Consider the following 13,659-nt stretch of genomic DNA (forward strand, 5'->3'; position numbering starts at 1 on the left):
AGGGGGTATAACAGTGTAGTTTAGTGTGGGTGCTTAGTGACAGCTTATCAATAAAGCTGGGAAAAAGCCGAAGAGCAGCGAGATTGGATGAGTGATAACTATCACAGTCCGCTGCTCATCGCCCCGTACTTGGTGCGCGGCTTTTTGACAGCTTTTTTGATAACTTTGGCGAACGTATTCAGGTCCGCGGCGGCGATGCGAGGCGAGCTTAGGTGGCGTATTGGGGCCGGCAAAGGCAGGTAAATAGACGGCTTGATAACTAGAGGCCATTGTTTACATTTTACGGTCAATGTTTATTCAGTAAATTATGGTCAGATGGATTGGGATTGCTGATGTCTATATTGTCCATGCACGTTTTTACGTGGCAGGGGGGAAATTTTTATTTGTAATTTAGGATTCAATTGATACTGATTCAACTGATACTGAATACTGAGAAGCCAGACACACACTTTTTAGAACACATGAAGGGACGCTTGTATATAGATGATGCTGAATAATTTTAGGAGATGTTACTCCTTGGCTCCCAGGATGTGTAAGGCTCTGTAATGTAAACATCTGATATCATGATCTTGATAAGGTTTGTGTGTGCACTCACTCTGCAGTAAAAAACATAGATAATGTGATTTAAAGGGACAGTCAACACCAGATTTTTTGTTGTTTTAAAAGATAGATAATCCCTTAATTACCAATTCCCCAGTTTTGCATAACCAACACAGTTATAATTATACAGGTTTTACCTCTGTAATTACCTTGTATCTAAGCTTCAGCAGACTGCCCCCTTATTTCAGTTCTTTTGACAGACTTGCAGTTTAGCCAATCAGAACAGTCTCCATGGTAAATTAACGTACATGAGCTCAATGTTATCTATATGAAACACGTGAACTAATGCCCTCTAGTGGTGAAAAACTATAAAAATGCATTTAGATTAGAGGCGGCATTCAAGGTCTAGGAAATTAGCATATGAACCTCCTAGGTTTAGTTTTCAACTAAGAATACCAAGAGAACAAAGCAAAATTGGTGATAAAAGTAAATTGGAAAGTTGTTTAAAATTACATGCCCTATTTGAAACATGAAAGTTTTTTTTGGACTTGACTGTCCCTTTTTAAAGTAAAGTTATGGTCACAAGGCATCTGGGTGTCATTTTCTTTTACTATTATACGTATACCATGTAAATGTGAACCAAGTAACAAAGGCAAAGTGTATGAGGGCGCAGTAATTATGAAAGCAAAACTGGTCACGTTGCACTTTGGGATGAAATTGGTAAGGTTGAATCTGCAGCAAATACATTATCTTGTACAGGTCAGCATTCTGCAGAGAAACTGGCCTTCTCACCATAAATTGATAGTCATACAAACACCAACATAGATAGACTGCACATACTATTGGTGTTTACAATATTTGGGCTTATCCTACCGCAAGATGTTTTGCAAACACCTTTAATTACAATAACTATTTTCCTTTGTGTGTACACTTGTATATCCCTTGCAAACCTCATTCCAGCATACATGACTCATCCCTCCTTGATGAGCACATTTTTTTATTTGGTGAAGCATTGAACTTTTTTTATACCACTTTAAAATAACTAAACTAGACACACATGGATGCATTTTGTTTAATGTCAAGATCCAGGGTGTCCATACTTTGTTTTTAACTCACATGGTGCATAGCCAGCTTAGCTTCAGATCCTAACACCCTGCTTCCTCCCTTCTCCTTCCTTTCCAGGGCGAGCTAAGACCTCTGTGTCTGACAGCAACTCCAGATTCCTCCTCTGTCACAGAGTCTCACCCACTTAAGGGGCAATAGTCCTATTTCTGTGGAGTGGAGAGGAATAACCCCAGAGCAAGCCACACAGAAATGCAAGCACCATGTGTTCCACACAGTGCAGGGTGATCACACAGCAGGACCACTGACAGACTTTCATTTAGTGTATTGTAGGAAATGTTACTGCCATTACTAGAGGATCTCACTATCCCTCTAACCAGGCTATGCTTCAGCTTCTCCCACCAGTGGCAGCAGTGTTTATTGAAGCGTTTCTGTTCTCTGTCCAGGGGAAACTTAGTTCCACCTGCAAAAATAGTGCCCATGCATTCTTGATGGACTTGACCCCTGGATGTATATGTATGTATCTTAATGTTAAATCCATTAGCATGCCTTTTATTTTCTAACACCTGAGACCTCATATCTTTGAGCCCTTATAACTTTTGTGTGTAATCTTGATGAGTGTAGGAAGGGTTAAAGTTTCCCTTTATAAAGGCTCAATGCACACCTGTTGATTTTATGCATGATTAAGGGAACTGTTCCCGAAACGTTGCATTTGTTTGTACTTACCAGAATAAATTTCTAAGGTTTGTTTATAATATTTGGTGCTGTGGATTATTACAACATTTGAATACTGGAGAGGAAAGCAGTCTCCTCTGTTCCACTGGCAACAAAAAACAGAAAACAAAGGGAAAAAGGTGCTGTTTGTGTATCGTTTGGTGCCGTTTATAACTTTTGTGTGCAATATTTTTTTCTAATAATTTTTAATAGATAGTGTTATTATGAGTGTAACTATACTTTGAAATTTATGTTTGATGTGTTTTGTGCTACTTTTTATTTTCGCAAAACAGTTAAAGGGACACTGAACCCAATTTTTTTCTTTTATGATTCAGCATGACATTTTAAGCAACTTTCTAATTTACTCCTGTTATCAATTTTTCTTCGTTCTCTTGCTATCTTTATTTTAAAAGCAGTAATGTAAATCTTAGCAGCCAGCCCATTTTAGGTTCAGCACCATGGATAGCGATTGCTTAATGGAGGCTGAAATTTACCCACCATTAAGCAAGCATAACCCAGGTTCTCAACCAAAAATGGTCCGGCTCCTATGCATCACATTCCTGCTTTTTAAATAAAGATAGCAAGAGAGCGAAGAAAAAATGATAATAGGAGTAAATTAGAAAGTTGTAAATGTAACAATCTAGATTAATTTATTTTTGCTATAAATTATGTTGTTGCTATGCCGCTGCCTCTTTCCACGTAACTAGTCCATTTTACATATATTCTAAATTTGTTTATAATCACCAATTAGAATGTGATATAGCTTTAAGTAAGCGTAATTTAAATGCGAATGGATGATGTAAAAACATAATTTATGCTTACCTGATAAATTCCTTTCTCCTGTAGTGTGATCAGTCCACGGGTCATCATTACTTCTGGGATATTAACTCCTCCCCAACAGGAAGTGCAAGAGGATCACCCAAGCAGAGCTGCTATATAGCTCCTCCCCTCTACGTCACACCCAGTCATTCGACCAAGAACCAACGAGAAAGGAGAAGCTAAAGGGTGCAGTGGTGACTGGAGTATAATTTAAAAATTTAGACCTGCCATAAAAAACAGGGCGGGCCGTGGACTGATCACACTACAGGAGAAAGGAATTTATCAGGTAAGCATAAATTATGTTTTCTCCTGTTAAGTGTGATCAGTCCACGGGTCATCATTACTTCTGGGATACCAATACCAAAGCAAAAGTACACGGATGACGGGAGGGATAGGCAGGATCTTTATACAGAAGGAACCACTGCCTGAAGAACCTTTCTCCCAAAAATAGCCTCCGAAGAAGCAAAAGTGTCAAATTTGTAAAATTTGGAAAAAGTATGAAGCGAAGACCAAGTTGCAGCCTTGCAAATCTGTTCAACAGAGGCCTCATTCTTAAAGGCCCAAGTGGAAGCCACAGCTCTAGTGGAATGAGCTGTAATTCTTTCAGGAGGCTGCTGTCCAGCAGTCTCATAGGCTAAACGTATTATGCTACGAAGCCAAAAAGAGAGAGAGGTAGCCGAAGCTTTTTGACCTCTCCTCTGACCAGAGTAAACGACAAACAGGGAAGATGTTTGTCGAAAATCTTTAGTTGCCTGTAAATAAAATTTTAGGGCACAAACTACATCTAGATTGTGCAGAAGTCGTTCCTTCTTTGAGGAAGGATTAGGACACAAGGATGGAACAACAATCTCCTGATTGATATTCCTGTTAGTGACTACCTTAGGTAAGAACCCAGGTTTAGTACGCAGAACTACCTTATCCGAGTGAAAAATCAGATAAGGAGAATCACAATGTAAGGCTGATAACTCAGAGACTCTTCGAGCCGAGGAAATAGCCATTAAAAATAGAACTTTCCAAGATAACAATTTTATATCAACGGAATGAAGGGGTTCAAACGGAACGCCCTGTAAAACGTTAAGAACAAGGTTTAAACTCCATGGCGGAGCAACAGTTTTAAACACAGGCTTAATCCTGGCCAAAGCCTGACAAAAAGCCTGAACGTCTGGAACTTCTGACAGACGTTTGTGTAACAAAATGGACAGAGCTGAGATCTGTCCCTTTAAAGAACTAGCGGATAAACCCTTTTCTAAACCCTCTTGTAGAAAAGACAATATTCTAGGAATCCTAACCTTACTCCAAGAGTAACCTTTGGATTCGCACCAATACAGGTATTTACGCCATATTTTATGATAAATCTTTCTGGTAACAGGTTTCCTAGCCTGTATCAGGGTATCAATTACTGACTCAGAGAATCCACGCTTTGATAAAATCAAGCGTTCAATCTCCAGGCAGTCAGCTTCAGAGAAATTAGATTTTGATGTTTGAAAGGACCCTGAATCAGAAGGTCCTGTCTCAGAGGCAGAGACCAAGGTGGACAGGATGACATGTCCACTAGATCTGCATACCAGGTCCTGCGAGGCCACGCAGGCGCTATTAGAATTACTGATGCTCTCTCCTGTTTGATTCTGGCGATCAATCGAGGAAGCATCGGAAAGGGTGGAAACACATAAGCTCTCCCGAAGGTCCAAGGTGCTGTCAAAGCATCTACTAGGGCCGCTCCCGGATCCCTGGATCTGGACCCGTAACGAGGAAGCTTGGCGTTCTGTCGAGACGCCATGAGATCTATCTCTGGTTTGACCCAACGTCGAAGTATTTGGGCAAAGACCTCCGGATGAAGTTCCCACTCCCCCGGATGAAAAGTCTGACGACTTAGGAAATCCGCCTCCCAGTTCTCCACTCCCGGAATGTGGATTGCTGAGAGATGGCAAGAGTGAGACTCTGCCCAACGAATTATCTTTGATACTTCCATAATCGCTAGGGAGCTTCTTGTTCCTCCTTGATGGTTGATGTAAGCTACAGTCGTGATGTTGTCCGACTGAAATCTGATGAACCCCCGAGTTGTTAACTGGGGCCAAGCCAGAAGGGCATTGAGAACTGCTCTCAATTCCAGAATGTTTATTGGCAGGAGACTCTCCTCCTGAGTCCATGATCCCTGAGCCTTCAGGGAATTCCAGACAGCGCCCCAACCTAACAGGCTGTTTTCCAATTTGGCCTGCTGAATGGCATCCCCTTGGACAGATGTGGCCGAGAAAGCCACCACAGAAGAGAATTTCTGGTCTCTTGATCCAGATTCAGAGTGGGGGACAAGTCTGAGTAATCCCCATTCCACTGACTTAGCATGCACAATTGCAGCGGTCTGAGGTGTAGGCGTGCAAAGGGGACTATGTCCATTGCCGCTACCATTAAGCCGATCACCTCCATACATTGAGCCACTGACGGGTGTTGAATGGAATGAAGGACACGGCAGGCGTTTTGAAGTTTTGTTAACCTGTCTTCTGTCAGGTAAATCTTCATTTCTACAGAATCTATAAGAGTCCCCAAGAAGGGAACTGTTGTGAGTGGAACGAGAGGACTCTTCTTTTCGTTTACCTTCCACCCATGCGATCTTAGAAATGCCAGTACAAACTCTGTATGAGACTTGGCAGTTTGAAAGCTTGAAGCTTGAATCAGAATGTCGTCTAGGTATGGAGCTACCGAGATTCCTCGCGGTCTTAGTACCGCCAGAAGAGCCCCCAGAACCTTTGTGAAGATTCTTGGAGCCATAGCCAACCCGAATAGAAGAGCTACAAACTGGTAATGCCTGTCTAGGAAGGCAAACCTTAGATACCGGAAATGATCTCTGTGAATCGGTATGTGAAGGTAAGCATCCTTTAAATCCACTGTGGTCATGTACTGACCCTTTTGGATCATGGGTAGGATTGTCCGAATAGTTTCCATTTTGAACGATGGAACTCTTAGGAATTTGTTTAGGATCTTTAAATCCAAGATTGGTCTGAAGGTTCCTTCTTTCTTGGGAACCACAAACAGATTTGAGTAAAACCCCTGTCCGTGTTCCGACCGCGGAACCGGATGGATCACACCCATTAATAAAAGATCTTGTACACAGCGTAGAAATGCCTCTTTCTTTATTTGGTTTGTTGACAACCTTGACAGATGGAATCTCCCTTTTGGGGGAGAGGATTTGAAGTCCAGAAGATATCCCTGAGATATGATCTCTAACGCCCAGGGATCCTGGACATCTCTTGCCCAAGCCTGGGCGAAGAGAGAAAGTCTGCCCCCCACTAGATCCGGTCCCGGATCGGGGGCCCTCAATTCATGCTGTCTTAGGGGCAGCAGCAGGTTTTCTGGCCTGCTTGCCCTTGTTCCAGGACTGGTTAGGTCTCCAGCCTTGTCTGTAGCGAGCAACAGCTCCTTCCTGTTTTGGTGCAGAGGAAGTTGATGCTGCTCCTGTCTTGAAATTACGAAAGGAACGAAAATTAGACTGTCTAGCCTTCGGCTTGGCTCTGTCTTGAGGCAGGGCGTGGCCTTTACCTCCTGTAATGTCAGCGATAATTTCCTTCAAACCGGGCCCGAATAAGGTCTGCCCTTTGAAAGGTATGTTGAGTAACTTAGATTTAGAAGTAACATCAGCTGACCAGGATTTTAGCCACAGTGCTCTGCGTGCCTGAATGGCGAATCCGGAATTCTTAGCCGTAAGTTTAGTTAAATGTACAACGGCATCTGAAACAAATGAATTAGCTAGCTTAATTGTTTTAAGCTTGTTTGAAATTTCCTCTATAGTTATTGAGTCAAGAGTCTCTTCCAGGGACTCGGACCAAAAGGCTGATGCGGCCGTGACAGACGCAATACATGCAAGAGGTTGTAATATAAAACCTTGTTGAACAAGGGCACACCGGGCCTATCCCACTCCTTAGTAATTATCTCTGTAAGCCTCTTAGGTATAGGAAATACGTCAGTACTCGCCGGTACCGCATAGTATCTATCCAGCCTACATAATTTCTCTGGAATTGCAACGGTGTTACAATCATTCAGAGCCGCTAATACCTCCCCTAACAGTACGCGGAGGTTTTCAAGCTTAAACTTAAAATTAGAAATGTCTGAATCCACTCTAATGGGATCAGAACCGTCACCTGCAGATTGAAGCTCTCCGTCCTCATGTTCCGCATACTGTGACCCAGTATCTGACATGGCCCTAGTATTATCAGCGCACTCTGTTCTCACCCCAGAGTGGTCCCGCTTCCCTCTAAGTTCTGGCAATTTTGACAAAACCTCAGTCATAACATTAGCCATGTCCTGCAATGTGATTTGTAATGGCCGCCCTGAAGTACCCGGCGTTACAATATCACGCACCCCCCGAGTGGGAGATGCAGGTACTGACACGTGAGGGGAGTTAGACGGCATAACTTTCCTCTCGTTGTCTGGTGAAAGCTGTTCAATTTGTACAGATTGACTTTTATTTAAAGTAGCATCAATACAATTAGTACATAAATTTCTATTGGGCTCCACTTTGGCTTTAGCACATATAGCACAGAGATATTCCTCTGAGTCAGACATGTTTAACACACTAGCAAATGACCAGCAAACTTGGGAATACTTTTCAATTCACTTTTATAAATAGTATGCAAAAACGCACTGTGCCTTTAAGAAGCACAGAAGGATATGACAGTTGAGTACAATAAAACAGATAATTTTATGAAAAAACAAACTCTTTTCTCAGTAAAAATACAATTTTAGCAAAGGATTGCTCCCATTAGTAATAGATAACTAGCCCTTTAATAGCAGAAAAAAAGTACAGAATGTAAAGTTTTTTATCACAGTCAAGCACAATCTCACAGGTCTGCTGTGAGTGATTACCTCCCTCAAAATAACTTTTGAAGACCCCTGAGCTCTGTTAGAGACGAACCGGATCATGCAGGGAAGAAGAACAGACTTGTGACTGAATTTCTGATGCGTAGTAAAAGCGCCAAACTGTAAACTGTCATAAATCAAACAAAATGCCCGCCAAGTGGATAAAACTAATGCCCAAATAAGTTTTCACCCAGTACCTCAGAAATATAAACGATTTCACATGCCAGCAAAAAACGTTTAACATCAATAAATGTATTTGTCATAAAAAGCCTGCTGCAAGCCGTTTTAACTGCAAAATAGGCTAAAGTTTTATGTAAACAGTATTATTTCAGTGAAATGCCATTCCCCAGAATACTGAAGTGAAAATATACATACATGACAGCCTGATACCAGTTGCTACTACTGCATTTAAGGCTGAACTTACTTTATATAGGTATTTGCAGTATTTTCTAGTCAATTCCATTCTCAGAAAATAATATGCTGCTACATACCTCTTTGCAGGTGAACCTGCCCGCTGTCCCCTGATCTGAAGTTTACCTCACTCCTCAGATGGCCGAGAACAGCAACATGATCTTAACTACTCCGGTTAAAATCATACAGAAAAAACTCAGGTAGATTCTTCTTCAAATTCTCCCTGAGAAGGAACAACACACTCCGGTGCTGTTTTAAAATAACAAACTTTTGATTGAAGTTATAAAAACTAAGTAAAATCACCACAGTCCTCTCACACATCCTATCTATTAGTTGGGTGCAAGAGAATGACTGGGTGTGACGTAGAGGGGAGGAGCTATATAGCAGCTCTGCTTGGGTGATCCTCTTGCACTTCCTGTTGGGGAGGAGTTAATATCCCAGAAGTAATGATGACCCGTGGACTGATCACACTTAACAGGAGAAAGAGCCGTTTAGGCTCTCTGACAGCTATCTGACGAAGCCCTGGCCAAACCCCAAGTGGGAGGGGCGCCTCATCTGGCATTACACACATGGGGGCATATGTATCAAGATCCGAATGGAGCTTGATGCCCCGTGTTTCTGGCAAGCCTGCAGGCTCTCCAGAAACAGCAGTTATGAAGCAGCGGTCACAAAGACCGCTGCTTCATAACCTGTCCGCCTGCTCTGAGTTTTTGCCACATCCACATATGTAAGTACGGGCCACTGTGTAAATTCTTTACTCCTGAACATGAATAGTGTCCCAGTTACATGTGCACATTTACTGCCACTCACTTGTTCTACGTGTAAACCATTTACATAGCATTTACTATTGTATGTGACAGTCATTGCAAGCTGAAGAAAAGGACAATGGAAAGGGGGATCACACCAAAACTCTTAAAAAAGAATGAAATTGTGATAAACATGTAAAAAAAAGAAAAAGGAATATAGTATCCCTTTAAGAGTTTAAACTTAAAGGGCCTGATGATCAAAGGATAGATATGTCCAATGAGAAACGTTTATTTCCGTCTCACCAGTCTAACAATGTTCTGACAGGTGAAATGTTCTAAAAAAAGTGGGCTTTTCCTTACCGCGTTAGATAAGTATGCAAGGGAGCATACAATAGGGTGCGCTAAATTGGTTATTTGTCAACCCAAATAAAGAAAATTAATACAAAAGTGTTTGGGGACAAACTAGTCCAGTTGGTATTAACGTGCTAGGCAAGTGTGTGCACTATGACAGGTGTAGTAGTGTTGGATAAATAATAAAATACAAAAAAAAATACAAAAAAAGAGGAGATAAAACCTAAAAGTACATATAATAATGTAAGTATGGTAATGTAAAAGTGCACTAGTACTTATTGGTGCTAAATAAAGACAAAATATCTAATAACCGTAGAATATTGTGACCATGAAGTGCTAACTGAACTGTATCCAACCAGTACAGAGGAGTATATAGTACGTTCTCTCTCTAGACAACAACATTTCTAATGCTATGATATTAATACCATGTGTAAATGTGAAAAAACAATACAGTTAGATAAATCCAAGAAAAAATAAGAAAAAACAATTGAATAAAAAGTCTGAAGTCAGAGTGAAACAGGAAAAAGGTTCTGTAAAACTACTGCCAATTAGGTCAATCTTGGAAAGAGTATTAAAAGTTAGTGTAGTCACTGAACCATTCTGCAGGGTTAAGGCTGCTCCTCTCCAAAACCGGTGGTGAGTCGGATGATCTAAAGTATGCAAACAGGAGAGAGAGAGTGCCTAATAGTGTGATATCGTACTGGAAAATCAGGAGCAGAGAAATAGCGGCAACATAAGAAAGGTACTCACAAACGAGTTGGCACTCACAAGTAGTGCATACGAGCAGGCTGACCTTTAACAGTAGTCAGTACGCTGGGGGATCTGTCCTGTATGTTGTACACGTAGGACGGGTGTTCAGGTGTTCGTGAATGCTGCAAATAGAGGGGATTCCTCTGCACACAGCGTGTGTGCGTTGATTAGACGTCTGCAGTCCAATTGTTCAGCTTCGCAAGCAGAGAGACTCTTCAAACACACAGCGTGTGTGAGTCGTTTCCGTGTTTATAACAAACAGTTCGTGTAGCTTCAGAATACTGCCAAAATAATGAACGTAATAGTTTAAAACAGTGACAGCAGGATAAGATGTATTGGGATTAAAAATTAACATTTATTAGGAGCAATACAACGCGTTTCTCGGCCGTTATGCTCTGTGGCCGTTTCATCAGACAATCTGCGATTTGGCTTCTTTAGGAAAGCATAGGCCCCTCGCTAGCTTAGAACTTGTTGAAAACCTTGCTAATGAATGTGAATGTCAACAGCATGCATAATTTGCATAATTGTTTGATTTTCACCCCTGGAACTACTAATGTCTCAAAACTATATTCTCTTTCACAGTACAGGATAGAGGGGCCGAATTATCAAGCTCCGAATGGAGCTTGATGCCCCTGTTTCCGCACGAGCCTTCAGGCTCGCCGGAAACAGCAGTTATGAAGCAGCGGTCTAAAGACTGCTGCTCCATAACTTGTCCGCCTGCTCTGAGGCTGCGAACATCAATCCGCCCGATCCTATACGATCGGGCTGATTGACACCCCCTGCTAGCGGCCAATTGGCTGCAAATCTGCAGGGGGCGGCATTGCACAAGCAGTTCACAAGAACTACATGTGCAATGATAATAATGATTTATCAATGTGAGGCGGACATGATATGTTACATCGTATCATGTCCGCTCGCACTTTCATAAATCGGCCCCTTAGAGTTTACTTCCTGTTCTTTACAGTGAGAACTTACATGTTTGCAACATTGAAGCCGCTCAATAGTTTTTATTACTGGCAAATACACAAATACATGATTTACATTGTGAGGAATTGTTAAAGCCCACTATTGTACAAGTGGAAAGTTGTAGTTACTTTTTATTCAAAATATCAATATTCTCCGTTGTTAATCTTCATTCTCGGGGGAAAATTAAAATGTATACTGTATTTTGGCTAGAAGGGTGGCAAACATTAGAAATAAAATAGTCATTTTATGCATCCCATTAATGAAAACTAGTTAACAAGACCTTGTGGAGATCCAAGTTATTACCTGTGCAAACTGTGCAAAGCAAGGAATCATTTTAGAGAGAGCTACATTTTTTCAGCTGAAAATGGAAACATTTATAAAATATACACGAAGAAGTGAAGGCGTTATCTATTTGGCAAAATGTAGTTGTCCCCCATTTTATTGACAGTAAACTTACATGTGCAGTGAGAGAGGACCATCTATACCTTTCCTCTAACAACTTGCAAGGGGTAAGTTTTTAAAAGGGAAAGGAAATAGTACAATGTGTGTTGAAAAAAATGTTAGCAGGGATAGTAGGAGCTAATTGGCTGAAAGACATTCATTTGATTGGTTATTTTTAGCCATTTAATAGTCAAGTTACTGACCAATCATGAACTGCTGCAGTGGACAGTCTGCTATTGGGCGGCTTACCATCAGGCTGCTAATTGGTTACAATTTATTAATTCTATTTTTTTGGGCCGCAAATTGTACAGTGTCTAAGAAAGGTGAGTTTTTATTGTTCTATCGCACCTTGTGTGAGATAAGAAGCATAATTTATACCTTTGCTGTTCCCTCAATAAAACAGGCTTCCTGGGATACAAGTTTCGGCTGTGTCACTGAGATGAATGGGCTCTTATCGTTTTGTCTGCCTGAGCTAACATCACTGCAGGCTGTGACCCACAGGTCTTCACTAAAGATCCTGTCCACTAGAGTGGTGCAGAAGTCTCCCTGCCAGGAAGGCCACACTGACTGCAGGACTGACTGCTCCACCCTCTAGCAGCCTTTTGCAACACCCTCCCCGTGACATTGGTGATTTGCATTTCTCACATCAGGTGGATTGCGTATTGTAGCTTACAGTTATATACAGTGTATGCCAGTTATGCTAACCCTTGCTGCACATGGCAAGACTGCATTATGGGTCATTCCACAAATAGAAGGGAACCCTCACATCACACAGAAAAGTCTACTAATAAGCCACATATACTTACAAATTATTAAACATAGTTTTACAACATGACTATATTATTACAAGTTTTAGATAATCTGACCCAAAGAAAAGTAATCTTTTCCCTCCTGGGCCTAATTCTGTGTGATGCCCTCATTTGGTGAAGGTTACTATTCCATATACAGAGTAGCAGCCAAGGGCAGTTATAGATACCCTCCACCTTGACAATTTGCCTTGGACTCTGACACAATTAATTACTTAGCTTGAAATGTTGTCTCATTTATTTGTATTTTGACCCATTTTACTTATTATGTGGTTGGAACTATTGCACTTATTGAAATCTGTGAATTAGTGATCCTTCTGTGCCTGTGCTTGGAAATAAGTTCTGTTTCAAAAGTATCTATTGTGAACTTGGTTCTTGCAGCCTGTAATCTAACTTTGGCTGGTTGCTTGGTCTTGCTGCCTTCTCTATCTCTGACCTTGTCTTGCTTGCGTGAGCTTCTAACCTGCAGGAACAGGTGTCTAGAAAAACATCTGTCTGCTGCCTCCTGCTCGTGCTTGCAGCTCCAGTACAAGATATTGTTACATTAACTGGAATATATCTGCTCACCATTACCCTGATAGGACACTTCACAGTTTTGCCATGTGCACCCATAACATAACCCAGTTGCATTTTATGTCAGTAGTAGTCCTATGGGGCTGCTGGGACCATCAGCAATTTTTTTAGCACCCCTACTTCTTAAAGGTGCCAAAAGACTTAGAGGCCCATTTATCAAGCTCCGTATTGAGCTTGTGGGCCCGTGTTTCTGGCGAGTCTTCAGACTTGCCAGAAACAGCAGTTATGGCTGCTCCATAACCCTGTCCGCCTGCTCTAAGCAGGCGGACAGGAATTGCCACAATTCAACCCGATCGAGTATGATCGGGTTGATTGACACCTCCCTGCTGGCGGCCGATTGGCCGCGAGTCTGCAGAGGGCATCGTTGCACCAGCAGCTCTTGTGAGCTGCTGGTGCAATGCTGAATACGTAGAGCGTATTGCTCTCCGCATTCAGCGAGGTCTTGCGGACCTGATCCGCACTGTCGGATCAGGTCTGCAAGACCTTTGATACATAGGCCCCATAGACTTAAAAGGCACTTCCTTTCCTATATGTTTTTTAATCTAGAAGGAGGAGACAGGTAAATGGGAATATAAATAAGAAAAACAGAAATAGGTAGTAGAAAATGAGCTCCCTCTCTCTGTGTGGTTTTA

This window comes from Bombina bombina, chromosome 8 (genome assembly GCF_027579735.1).
Source record: "Bombina bombina isolate aBomBom1 chromosome 8, aBomBom1.pri, whole genome shotgun sequence".
In the NCBI taxonomy this organism is placed as follows: Eukaryota; Metazoa; Chordata; class Amphibia; order Anura; family Bombinatoridae; genus Bombina; species Bombina bombina.